A 12,211-nucleotide genomic window follows, 5' to 3' on the forward strand; every position below is an offset into this window, starting at 1 on the left:
CTCAAATGTTTTCTAATCATTGTGACTCAGCACCTTCCTTTATTCTGTATGGTGCATGGCATTCTTTCTAAGTTATACTTCAGTTTTTGACAGATATTCCTAAAACTTACAAACAAAAAATCACTAAAGCACAAAGAAGTCAGCAAATGGAAATAGAATAATCTTTTAGATCAGAGTCTTCCTTCTCTCCTCCACTTAACTGGCTTGTACCCAAATTTAAAATTTAAATGTACAGGAATTATCTGATATTTACTGTACCCGGTAGTGTTTCAGAGCTACACATGTAACCAAGAACTGCCTGAACACTGCTTTCCCATTTATGGCTAAATGCTGCTGTTTGGTTCATTTTTAGTTGTTTCCCACAACAACATTCCTTTCTAGTTTGTTTTGTCAGTGATGCCAGTATTTTTAAGAAACAGAGAGCTTTTACACATGTAAGCAGGAGAGAGTGAAAGAAACACACTGCTACATTTATTACAGTTCTGACGTATATGCTTGAAGAAATGAGGAAAGGTAGAGGAGTGAAACAGGATTAACATAGTTCCTTGGAAAGTGAGCATTAAAAATGACCATGTGTCTTCATGAAGAAATATGTATATTTTGATGTAGACATGAAAAATATTCTGTGATAGTTCACATCCCAACATAGTCCTCGTGATCTGTAACAAGGAGAATGTCATGCACCAGCTGTTACTGAGCTGAAGGGGTTGTTTTATCATCTTTCACCCTGTACATGGTCAATCGTACCCAGCATGTTTTGTGCACAAGGAACCATGCCACATCCTGTGCTATCATTCTTCCCTGATCAATAACTGCAATCTTGTGGCACTTTGATTATGACAGAATCAGATACTAATGTTCAAGAGCTGTACTTAATAAGACTTATATTATTGTATTGCCTCAGAAGTGAATTATCTCCCAAATCTGCACTTAATACAGCAACTAATATTGCCTATAAAGCTGAAGTGTCACTCCTGCATCCATATGTTGTATTTTGGGCATTTATTTTCTGTTTAAATTGGCTTTATATGCTGAAACAAAATGAGGAACTAGTTTCTACTCCAGATAACAAGGTACTTCTTGAGGCCCATCACTATAGCACCAATGTGTCAGTCCTTTCATAAGGAAAGAGCTGTGTGAGAGCAATAATAATTGATCATAACAGACTGAGCCACTGAAGCAAGAACACAACTCAAAGTTATTCATTATCATTGTCTGTTCTACTTCCTCTATGAATGAGTAGATTGCTTTGGTTGGAAAGGAATATGGAGATGGCATGATGTAACATCCACACAGTTTGATATATATTTACACAAAGAATTTTTACACACAGCATTTCTTGGGCTTTGTTGTTTTTGTTTTTTTTTTTTTTTTTGACAGGACTAGCAAATGGAATACTAGTTCACCTGCCCAAAAGGAGGAGAAAATAAAGTTGCCATAACAGAAACACAGGGAAAAGCATATATTTAGGTTTAGAATGTGGAGGAGAATGGTCTTTTGTCTTAAGATGGGTGAGACATCTGTTCTAGAGAAATACCATGTACTATCTTTGTCACAATCTCTATTTGTATTTTCTTAGCTTTTTCAACACTAATTGGTTCATAAATAAATAGGAAAATAAACCTTTTGTTTAATTAACTGTAATAAAAAGGGGCAAACCTGGACTGATATCCTGTTGGAGGTGAAGGAACTCATTAAGGAGAAACCTTTGTGGCAGGCCTGCACTCTCACGTATATTCAATTTCATAGTTTTGGTGGATAGGGAAAGATTTGTGATGAAAGCTCTAATATCCTTCCAGAAACAGCTATTTGTCTGGGAATGCATCATGACAATGTATGTTTCCTTTGGTTTAAGATGTCTTATGTTCAGACAGCATAAAGGAGGAAAACCGTGGCAAAATATTTTACTACCTTGTCACAATTTTCAGGTTTTTTAGGTTTGTTTTTTTTTGTTTTGTTTTTTTGTTTTGTTTTTTTTTTTTTTTTGGGGGGGTTACATGTCCTTTCCCATATGACACAAGTCACTGTAGTTGGCTAAGATATGCCTTAAATCTGTTCCATGGGTAGTTTAGGAATACATTAAGAATTACATGCTTAAATATGTGCTCTGCATCTTGTAGTATTTGGACCTTTTCCCACAGTTTCCTTGCCCACAATAATTCCATGGAAACAGAAGTGTATATTGTGCTCTTCTGAGTTTTACATATCAAACTACAAAGAAAAAATAAGAAATTAAAACAGCAATAAGTTTCCTCCTATGTTTTCTTTAAATTTACCAGAAAATTTAATTCCACAGGGTGAATACAATTATAATTATTCTTTTTAAATGTAGTTGAAAGAGTGTGTCCAACCCTATCTGGAGAAGGTGGTGTTTGTATTCCAAAGAATGAAAATCTCCCAGGAGTGCAGAATTCTGTTTGCCACATTAAAGAAACCAGAGGAAAAACACAAATATAAAATACAGTGATGTTAGTGCATAAGTCTTTAAGAAATTAAATGTAGATTCCATATTTAAAGTGTCCAGAAATGGATAAATATAAATGGGCCTCCAGTGTGTCATTCAGAAAAAGACAAAAAAAGCAAAATGCTTCATATTCTTTAATCAGCTTTTCTCTAGAAACTAGGCATTCTTTCAAATGTATGGGAAAGAAGAATATAAACTCAAGATCTATGTCTATGGAAAACTATGAAGAAATGTCATTTGAGGGAATGACAAAAAGGAAACCTGTTAGAAATTAGAAAGGTATGACAAAAAAATTATCTAAAGAATTTAGAAGATTAAATTGTGAATGATATTGGACACAAGGAAGAAATGTTTTACAATGAGGGTGGTGAGACACTGGAACAGGTCACCAACTTTCTCCAACTGGAGTCCCTCCCACAGCTACAGCCCTTCCCGAGCTGCTCCAGTGTGGCACACTCCCACCTGCTGCAATCCTCCCAGCGCTGAACTACAGCAATGCCTCAGCACTGGAAGTGTTTAAGGCAAGGTTGAACAGGACATTGAGCAATCTGATCTAGTGGAAAGTGTCCCTGCCCATGGAGGGTTGGACTTAATGATCTTTGAAGGTTCTTTCCAACCCAAACCATTCTATCTATGGTTCTATGATTCTTTCAAAAAGATTTGAAAATCATCTGGCAAACTTTAACAAAGAACTCTATCCCAGTACCGAAACCGAACTTTTGAACTAGATCATAGAATTCTATAGGTGTTTCCTACAGGTTACTGTAGATGATGCATATCACTGTAGCTTTCAGTGTTTTGAAAGGAGTGCTATGCACTTTGGACTCTAATAACATTTGCAGTCCACAATTACAAGTACATGCTGCGCCCAGCAGTGAAACAACCATTGGGAGTGGGAACATGTCACAGGTCTGACAATTAGTCTAGGTCAGTTAAGGGTCAACAGTGGCTGATACTGACAACAGACAGATAAAGCCAAGATATAGGATGGAAATACTGCTGTAGTCCCAAATGCACCACAGAAGCAGCCTCCAGCTGGCAGAGGCTATGAGAGACTCAGTGATGTGAGAGCTTCACATTTCCTTGGAATTCCTCCTAGTCTCTCTCCTCTGAACTCCTTTTAAAATGCAGCAGTATAAACATCAAACACCCTCCCTAATTAATATATGTCTCCATCTAACTCCTACTGATAATATGAATTACAACACACCTTCCCAGATCACTGCAGTCCTAGATCAAACATTTAAATAAGAGGTATAGACAGAGGAAGTTACTACAGCATATCTCCTTACAAGGCAGCAGAGCTGATACGAACTAATATCATGCAGATAAAGACAAATGTATTTTTTGTGCAGAAGTAATGGAAGTGCAAATGATACTCTGAGAATGTTCTAGTCTTGCTCTTTTACAGCTCTACCATATCAGCCTGAGCCTGTAATTGAAAACAAGTTAAAAGCAAGGCAAGTATATGTTAATTTCCATCTATGGTTTTCTCTTAGTGTAAAATTAATTCATTAATAATGAAAATTTATAGCCTGGGTTTCATTTCGGGAGGAAGCTTTTGCTAGCTTTCTCCCAAGACAGTCCCTCACAGAAGTTTCACTTGAATATGTTAGCCACTACATGTTCATTGTGCTATCTAACCCTAAATATTTTGAGATTTGGAGAAAAGATACACCCAATATAAAAAAACCTTCCCAAAGTGATAGACATACAACAAACTAGGCCTCAAACCCACAAAATCTTGTTCCTATTATGCAGTAGTTTCACTCTTTACTTCATAAAGAACTACTCTGTACAAAGAGATTGCCTGATATTTCATTCTACAGAGTCACCTATTTCTAAGGTTAGTCTTTACTTTTTTGCATCACTGGGACTGATCTACAAAGGCACTAAGTGGTTTTGGAAGAAAGAAAAAAAGAGTTAAAGCATGAAACAAAACATTTTTATAGCAAAAATTATGCTTGTGTGTCTCTGTATAGAGAAGGCCATTATCTACTATCTGCTGGAATTTTTTCCATGACCTTTAACATATTTCCAGGTATAAAAATAGTCCTATTTGCTCCAGTCCTCATTTTCTGCACTATAACTTGAGAATAGTTGATTTGCATGCTACTATTCTTCTGGTGTTCAGAAATATGTTAGTTTTATAAACTGACTGTCATCGACTATATGGCACAACAACCATGTATATTTTCTGTGTAGAAAACAGAATATCTTGTTTTGAAACGAAGAAAGTGAATCATATAACAAGGATACTTAACAACAAAATTCTAGTCTGAAATTAAGAAGTGGCAGTCACTGCTAATTGGTAACTATTGATGAGAGTGGCCATTTATTAATAATCTGTCATGTAAAACTGATATATTGGGTATTGAATTCCACTCAGTTACACAACAAAATCTCATCTATTTTATTACTTCTAGAATTACCTACTTTCTGTTGAAAGGATTTTGTAGATGTAAATATGTTTCAAAGTTATTTTTTTAATGCAGGTTACTTCTTTTTTTCTTTTCCCTCTAATTCCTCATTATCGATAAGACAATCAAAAAAAAAAGCGCCTAATCTTGATCTCGTAGTATGCACATAGTCCAAATAAATAAATAAATTCCAGGTCAGATACAAACTTTGATAAAGACTGATAGTGTTATCAGCAGTCAAACCGACAAGTCATAGTATATAAATTACTTACTTGATGTATTACTTGATATATCAGGTGGAAAAAGAGACAAAAAGAAAATTATATCCCAGAAGATGTGTATACCTCTTTAGACTGTACATTCTGATGTATTTCAGACAAAGTCTTATGCAATTTATCAACACACAAGCATGACTGAACTTGGAGTTGATTGAAGGAAGAGATTGTACTTGAAGTAATTGTTAGGAGTATAGAAATCATACAGTTTTTGTTTCCCACATACACAGAAATATGTGTTCTAGCATATGACATGTTTCCTTTTCTTCCTCTCTAGTTCAGTTTAATTTTGAATTGAGACTAACATTTCCAAGGAAATTGATTCAGAACTGCAACATTCTTTTTGAATTCCCTAAAAAGCTGGTTGAATTTAACACATAACAAAATTTGAGAAACTTCACTCAGCCTATTTAGGAATTATAAGAATTTAAAATGCTTTCAGATTTCTTCATTATCCTTTCCCACTTTTCCATTTCAGTGTAATACAGTGAGATGAGTCAAATCAACAATCTGACTGACAGAATCTGGAGGCTATTTCAGAAGAAAAATTACCTAAACCTTTACAGCCAACCACCACTGGAAAAAATCATGCCGAGCCAGTTGGATATTTAAACTAACTCAGAGTCTCAGAGTTTATGTTGTGCTCTTTAATGTCTTTATTAAAATAACTAATTATTTTTAATTGGTGTTCTGGATTAAAGTAATTTATCAGTCTTTACCTTAAGACTATCATTGCATTTAGTTGTATATTTATTTACACAGTTTATAAATTATTTTCTCTTAAAAATTCTGAAGTACTCAGTTGAGATCACATTTTAATGGACTCATTGCACAAATGCATGTAGGTGAGCATATTGGCAACACCTTCTTTGAAAATTAATTTCTAAATCTTTTTTCCTACCTCTGTCTATGCAGAAAAACATGGACTTGTGGGACTCACCATTCCAGGTGGACTGAAAAGAAGGTTGGTTTTTATTATGCAATTTTTCTTTTTCTATTTCTACAGTTTCTGAGTGAGCATAAAAATTCAGAAAAACTCTTCCACAAGACACACACATGCACACACACACAAAACCACGATGTTTCTATGAAAGACAGTGGGATTTTTATGCTGATATTCGGCCAGAGTTACAAAGTATGTGAGAAAAACCCAGTGTTGGTGACATTTTCACATGACAACTCCTAAAATAACTTTTGGAAGGCAATCATAATTGCAAATGAAATGAATTTTTTTTTTTTTTTTTTTGCTTTTTATGCTATTTCAGAAAACCATTATTAATCAAATTTGAGCTGGACTCTAGAGATCTGCACAGGTTGACAACTCAGGTGATACTTTTTAACCAGATTATTCAATAAAGTTAGTTTATTTCAACAGCAAAAGCTGGATGAAGATGAAAAGGCAGAACATGGTCCTTTGAAGCATGTGCCCAAAAACCTAATAACAGTCTAAATACCTAGTCTACCTCTGCTATATTTTCAATGTGAATTTTAAATTATCAAATCTCAGATTGACTTGTGCTTTAACAACACTTTCACTTCTGCAGTGAATAATATAATTATTTTATCTACTTTCATTCTGATTCTAAAATAATGAGAAAATACAAAAGACAACAAAGAGTGATTGATTTCTGGTTTCTAATGTCTTAAGCAATAAATGTGATGCTGCATATGGCATTTATAAAGTTCTTTAAAATTTTATTGAGCAAATTCCTTCTTCCCCTTCATTTTGCAGGGGATTTGCATAAGGTAATGACTCAGTCATTTATTTTATTTTCTTTACATGCCCGGTAAATATAATTCATATGGAAGATATAGATAGAAATACCTACATACCTAAGAAAGTGTAAGATGTGGATCTGACTGACAAAGACTTCTGTGTAAGATTAAGCCCACTAGAAGTGTATGAAAAAGGACCTCATTTACAGGTCACTGATATTAATAGCTGTCTTTACTAGGTTTTGGAAAATATTCCAGAAGAATAATTCTCAGTTCTTTAAAAACTGAAAAATAGTTCAAATACATCATTACTATTTTTTTTTTTTTGTTTTGTTTATTAGTTGTTATTTTGTTGCTGTTGTTGATGTTTTAAAATAAAAGGATAGGAAATAGTTACCTTTAATAAAAAAGTTCTGAAATTTATCTGTGATGTAATTTTATCTATGACTTCAGTGAGGTTATATGAGTCATTAATTTTATCTTGTAGCACTACAAAATGGTAGTACAGTATCTTTTGGTCTTGGGAAAAAATTCCTTCCTTCTGAGAGACAACAGGCCTCTGCAGAAGCAAGTGGAATACTTTTTGTTATGTTGCATTTTAAATTATCTCTGTTTCAGATATTCTGTAATAATGTTGGAGGATGGATGAAAGAATCAATTTTACTTTTAACTTATAATTTACGTTTCCAATTTCACATCCTTTGCAAATGAGAGTACCTAAGGTTATGTAAACAGATACTGACATGCCTTTGAATACAGAGTAATAGCTTAAAAATATTTTGCCCCTTTTCCTATAGCCTAACATCAACTAACAATAATTATGTTTATTGGGATGGCTGTGAATTGTCAAAGAAGTTCAAAGATACATCAGAAAAACAGTCTAAGAACAATTGCAAATAATCCATTGACAATGGTAGCCACCAGTGTGTCCATTACTAGTGATTTCTAGTGTGTCAAGAAAGACGTGTCTGTCACCCATTGAATAGTTTAAATAATGTAACTGGAGAAATTGATTAAAAAATTAATGCCTGTTTAGCAGAATTATGAGATAATTTCTTCCTTGATTGATTTAACTTCTAACAAATTCTCATCTCGTAATATTTGCAACTCTACATGATAACTTTGCCTCTTGGTTCACAAGCTCTGTCTTTATCTTGTAAGCAAGTTTCAAGTTGTAATTATTGCTGGCTGAAAACTAGCGAAGTTTATTATAAAAAACAGAATATAACCACCACTGCAAAACCCTGAGGACTGTGATGAGGGTTTCTGGTTTATGTGAGAAGAGATTTACTCCCACAGTATGTTTAGCTCCATCCACCTGAAAATAAGATTCAAGCTGCCTTTTCTTTTAAAGCTAATTTTAACTTCAGAAATAATCATATTCCCAAGAGATACAATGACATTTTCAGAGGTACAAAAGACAGAATATCATCAAGATTGTACAGCATCACTCTAATGATAATTTACCCTACTCTGTGGCCATGGTGGGACTTTTTAATTAATACTCTCAGCTTATGCTTACTAAAAAATGAAACCTGTCATCAGTATAGAAGATTTTTTTTTGTTTCACATTTTGTTCAAGTTGGTTAAATCTCTATTGGTGTTATTCCTTAATAAAAAACTAATATAGTGAATAAATTGTGTTTCAAATAAAGTAAATTATTTTTTTAAGTGATACATTTTAGTCTTTCAGAAAGGTAAAATATGTTTCAACAAGAGTAACTTATTTGTGAATATCACAAAAGTAAAAAAAAAAAAAAAAACCAAAACTAAACCCCAGACATCATTCCTAATTTATATACAACCTTTTATTTTTACTGTGGCATGGTATGCAAAATCTCTAGCCATACTGCTTCACATGCTAGTGAATCTACTACTAAGAGTATTAAAATATAATTTTGCTGTATTTTTTTTTCTGTATTATTACACCTATCACACATAAAATTTACAGTAAGAGAGGAAATGGTTAAGCAATTTTGCTGTGCTTTTGAGAAGACATTAACTTTCACAATGGAAAAACATAAATACATAAGTATAAATATACAGGAGCATGTATGTCTACACATAAAGCACATACGAATACTTAAGGACTGACCAGGATCAAATCTTGAATGCATTCAGGAAGTTTAATATGATCTAAACACATGTACCCACATATGGTTGATTTTATGTCTATCTAAACATATGTAAATAAGTAATCAGAAGAAATGTTTTCCAGATATAGTGTTAAATGTAGTATGTAAAAGCAAAGTTTTGCCAGTGAACATACAAGCATACCTGTAGTCCTATACCCAATAATTAGTGGTACATCATTCAGAAGGATTTAGGTAAAATGGCATTTCAAGTCCGCTTCTGTAAATTCTGTCTTTAAAAAGAATTTTCATTATATTTAAATAGGAAAATGTTTTTTATTTGTTGCTTTATCATTTTTCTCGATCAGATTATTTAATACTATAAAAATTGTAAAAATATGGCATTTCTGGGATGATGAATTCTGGTGGCCACCCTACAGATTCATGGCCAAGAAAATGATTTTCTTAAGTGCCACCTAATACTAAAAGATATCAAAAGTTGAAAGTAAAATTAAACTGAAGTCCACACTCCATGTCAAGTTCCTTCCATGACACTGATTTCACTGACATAAAACTATCAAAAATGTGACCAAGACAACTATGGACAGTTATCAGAATTCATTCAGTTGCTTAACATTCTAGGAGTAAAGACATATCCTTCAAAACTGTGATGACTGCCTATTGCCTTTTACAGACTTAGATCATCCAAAAAGTGTCCAAGAAACAGATGCCTCTGTTACCTCCTATTGCATATATATATATATATATATTTTTTTTTTTTTTTTTTTAAACAATTATCTCTAAAGGAAAATATTGCAGATTTGATTGGTCATTGGTGTTTTTTTGAGAAATCTGGCTAAGGTTCTGAATTTTTATATTCTTTCTTCTATCACATAAGTCAATAGATAAATAAAGTATATGTCTGAAAGAAGTTTTAAAAAATTAAGATATGAAGTTGGAGAGGACTAGCAAAAATAGTAAGAAGAAATGTGCAGATGAATAAGAAGGGTGGGTTTTTTGCTTTTATTTTGTTGGGGTGTTTTGGTCTCGTTTGTTTTGGGGTTTTAAAATTCCTTTTTATTTCATAGAAAAACAAATACTGGATACTAGAGGATGGCACAGACATGACCTTGACAGAAGGTTACATAACTTCCTGATATTAGTTTTCCAATGGAAGACTTACTTTCATCCATTGATTCTGTAGAAGTTTGTGTTTTTTTTTCTCATAAAACCTTCATAAGAATGATCAAGTCAGTCTTAAGTGAAAGCGAAAGTTGAAATTACATAATTACATATTTTTAAAAAGCATAGTAAAATGTATGAAATCAGTACTACTATTTTAACAGTGTTAAGACAACTTAGATTGGTCTGTGCCCCCTTTTTAAAAGTATTTATTATAAATTACTAAATGGGGCATACCATAAGCCTTTGTTTAAACTTCTATCTCAGCAAAACACTGTTTAAATTACAGGACCAGATTTCATCCCTGATTCAAATTTTGCAAGGATTCCTTGATACTGCAGTAGCTGTCTGTATCATTCTAAGTTCTGCTTCAGTCATCTGTATCACTTTTATGCAAACAAATTTCAGGTCAATAAAACAATGTAAGGAAGTTCTCTGACAAATCAGTTATACCTACAGTTTGCATACACCAGAAGGGAGAATTCCATGTCTAGTTTATGTCATTTCAACTTTGTCAATTTATGCAATGAATTAATTAGTCTATTTATCTTTCCAGTTAGAATAGATTGGAAAGATTATGCTATTGGAAATGACCCCCTTTCCATAGTAAAACCCTATCAGCTCTTTTAATTGCTCCAAGTATGCTGAACTTAAGTGATACAATTTAAACAAGTGGTTAGAGCTTCTTTTTTTTTGCTGGATTTTCCATAAAAGGTGTTGATTTCTATTGTGTATAATTTGATTTGTTGTGGGGTTTTGTTTGTTTTTAACTCACAGAAAAACTTCCTTTATTGTATTTTCATTATATTTATCAATTATTTAGTGTAGCTATCTCAGTTGACTCCTGTATTCAGAAGCGTAAAAAGTGCTTTAACATGTCACTGAAACCTTGGTTCCTCAAACCATAAGATATCATTGGTTTTGTATAATCCTTTCTTCAGAAATAAAGCTTTATTATTGATGATACACATACATGTACACATATATGTTTATGTGCGTTTTATATAGCATCATTTGTTCAAAACATGAGAAAAAAATTGATCACCAGTGATCTTATATTAAGTAATATACCAGTATTATAATGAGAATTCTCTAGCAGTCACTTCAGTGTATTGTTACTAAACACTTCTAGTGTTTCCTCAACCACCAGAAATTAACAAATATAACAAGGCAGGTACTATACAGTTAAGAGTTTTGACAGTATTAGATTACTTACTACTCCTGAATTTCTGTGAGTGCAGGGTCTTACAGGAATCTGAATAAGCCCTGTGTTCCTGTACACACTCTGATATACAGAAAAACACTAGATTTGAGGGATTTGGAATTTCAAAGCATCTTATAGGCTTACAAGACATCTCTAAATCACCTGCTGCAGGTAAGATTATACAACTCTGCTGTGCAGCATGTGAGATAGCAATAATCAACTCCAATCCTCAAGAACTATGAGCAAAAGAGTGAAAAGGAATCTGATGGAAAACCAGAAGAAACAGGGTGAAAACAAAGTCCACCAGATCTGTCCAAATATTAAGAAAATGTATTTTATGTGAGTCTTTTAAATTGATACTACAAAATTCTAAATTTCAGGCTATCACAAGAAGCTTGTGAAGCAGAAATATGCTTTAAAGCTTAAAGGTTCTAACTCATTACAGAAAGTCACATGGTAAAAATATATAAATGTTTCTGCCATGGTGGTTTTTGAACTACTACTTTCACACAATGAGTGAAATCAGAAAACAAAGATGACAGATATGATCTCCTGGGCTTAGGTTTCCACTGTCTAGGAGTGTTGCTTGCTGCCCTTGTGTACAGAGTATGACAGCTATTTGTGTTATACAAATGAGGTTTCCTCATGAGTTTGATCTCAATTGCATGCTAATCATATTGTCCCTTATTATAAAAGAAGCTCTCAACTTTATTATATTTAATATTATGAAACAAGCTTAAAACACAGGAGAATACTTTGGTAACTTATTTAATCTTGTTTGTCTCAATAGCTATTTTATGTTACTTATTAAATTATTTCAGCAACATGCTAAACATCAACATACTTCATTTAAATTACTTCACATTAAACATAACATT

The 12,211-nt window shown here is 33.1% G+C and overlaps 1 protein-coding gene across 47 annotated transcripts in view; it reads right to left on the reverse strand.

Moving 5' to 3' along the window:
• PTPRD (protein tyrosine phosphatase receptor type D) overlaps positions 1-12,211 on the reverse strand; it is a 1,276,575-nt gene that overhangs the window by 711,052 nt on the left and 553,312 nt on the right. The gene's annotated exons all lie outside the window — the stretch shown is intronic.

The sequence above is a fragment of the Tyto alba genome, unplaced genomic scaffold (assembly GCF_018691265.1).
Source record: "Tyto alba isolate M040663 unplaced genomic scaffold, T.alba_DEE_v4.0 Super-Scaffold_42, whole genome shotgun sequence".
NCBI classification, from domain to species: Eukaryota; Metazoa; Chordata; class Aves; order Strigiformes; family Tytonidae; genus Tyto; species Tyto alba.